The following is a 2,500-nucleotide window of genomic DNA, read 5'->3' as shown; positions in this document are numbered from 1 at the left end:
GTAGATAGATAGATAGATAGATAGATAGATAGATAGATAGATAGATAGATAGATAGATAGATAGATAGATAGATAGATAGATAGATAGATAGATAGATAGATAGATAGATAGATAGATAGATAGATAGATAGTTAGATAGATAGATAGATGATAGATAGATAGATAGATAGATAGATAGATAGATAGATAGATAGATAGATAGATAGATAGATAGATAGATAGATAGATAGATAGATAGATAGATAGATAGATAGATAGATAGATAGATAGATAGATAGATAGATAGATAGATAGATAGATAGATAGGTAGATAGATAGATATATTGATAGATAGATAAAAAGAAGAAAATACATATTTCTATCGAATTATTATGTGATCCTATGGTGGAACACCCCAATATCCAAGATTACAATTCAGGTCTCATTTGACAGGTTAATTTAAGGATTAGATAAGGCTGTCAATATGTACTCACCCAAGAAGAACTAAGTTCACGTTCCTCCTACTTCACTTTGAACATTATGAAATTAGCATTAACTTTTTTTATAGGATTTAGACACTTTACTTTTTATTAACATTTCTAACTATTTCTCATCTTCAATTTTCTTTTTAGGTATGTTATTTTATGAAATTTTTTTAATCCAAAGTGGGTAAGTGATTAACGAAAACAGGAATCCATTAACATGACACATAACATCACGTTAACTTATGAAGACAAAAACTTTATTACAACTTTACTGTTGAGATTATAGGTTTGATTGATAATTTTCACAATGTTTGAAAATAAACCAAATATATTTAAATTGTAGCATAGCTTTAGGAGCTTTTTATAATTTTTTTATAAATTGGGGCATAATCAGTCTTTGCAAATAAATAAAGTCGCAATATTACTCGTAAAGAATTTCAAATTTATTAAAAAGTGCTGCCTAATTTAAGGCAAACATGTTTATAAAATTTGAAATTATATTTTTATAACCAAACAACGATCACTTCAATGAAAACTCCACAGCACATTTTTCAATTTACCGGCTTTAAATTAAAGATTTCAGCTGCTTATTTTTTAATAGTATAGCCTATTTTTAGGGGAATTTTTTTAATATCTCCTAGATCTTTATTAAACAATAAAAATAAATTAAAAGCTATTTATTTTTACTTGATTATGATGTTAACAAATCAAAAATCATTTAAACAATAATCCTTAAAATCTAATTTTTTGAAAAAAAAAACAAAAAATACAACAGCTTTTAGCGTCATGGTAACAATTAAAGCCAATTAAACTAATCAAGCGAAACAATTTTTGTTTTTATTTTATTTAAAAAATAAAAAAAGGGAAATAAAGAAAAACAACGAAACAGAAAAGGCAAATAAACAGTAAATTTGTTGTATGTGTGTTGTATAAATATCAAAAAACAATTTAAAACTTTTGCTGTTTACATTTTTTTATAAATATTACAGATTTTTTATGGCAAATTTTTTATGTAGCCAATAAAACACATTTTATATTAAAAAAAAATACACCAAAACCAAAAAAAAAAAAACATAAAAATAAAACACCGAAACAAGAGGCCATAAAACTGTAGAGATCTGGTAACGGTAGTATGATGGTTTAAAAACTACACTGCAAAAAAATGTAAAACATAAACAAGCAACTACCAAAACAAATTTATATTTGTTTAAGAGAAAACAAATAAAACAGCTACCAAACATGGTCAAATGGTGTTAATTGTAAGCAATAAATTCAGAGAATTCATTCGTTATATTTTTTATAAAAAAATTACTTTTTTCTGTTTTTTTTTTTTTTTTTTTTTGGTTGGGGTGTTAGTAGCAATGAAATACATTTGAAATTTTGTTTTTTTGTGCTTTAACGTAATTTTATATTTTTTTCCCTACATTTTATTTGTGCTGAGGTGGTGAAGCTAGAATTATGATTTTTAAACTGAAATAAATGACGATGATGATAATAATAACAATAATTGCTCTCTTTTAGGCGGTGAACCATGATGATTATGCTTCACCCATAATGGATTTAGTATGAATTATGCAAAAAATTATTTATATTTCTAGATTTTGTCTGTGTGCGCTGTTTGGAGGGTGAAAACGTTTTAAAAATTAAATTGATTATGAAAGGAAAATTTTTGTGTTTTTTTATTTTTTTTTGCTAAATTTTTATCATTATTTATTGGCATAGAATAATGTGGCAATAATTTAATTGGTAGAGGCAATTGGGAGGATATAAATACGTTGTAGGTGTGTTGATGTACAGACTAAATTTAATTAATATTTAAAATTTTTTCGGGAAATATTTGTTGATTTTAATTTAAAGATAAGTAATGAGTAAAATGAAATTTAAAATGTTTAATACTTTTCTAGTTTAATTAGTTCAGTTCTAGTTTAGTTCTAGTTCAGTTCTAGGTCAGTTCTAGTTCAGTTCTAGTTCAGTTCTAGTTCAGTTCAGTTCTAGTTCAGTTCTAGTTCAGTTCTAGTTCAGTTCTAGTTCAGTT

The sequence above is a fragment of the Lucilia cuprina genome, chromosome 2 (assembly GCF_022045245.1).
Source record: "Lucilia cuprina isolate Lc7/37 chromosome 2, ASM2204524v1, whole genome shotgun sequence".
NCBI classification, from domain to species: Eukaryota; Metazoa; Arthropoda; class Insecta; order Diptera; family Calliphoridae; genus Lucilia; species Lucilia cuprina.
This window is presented reverse-complemented; position numbering follows the sequence as displayed.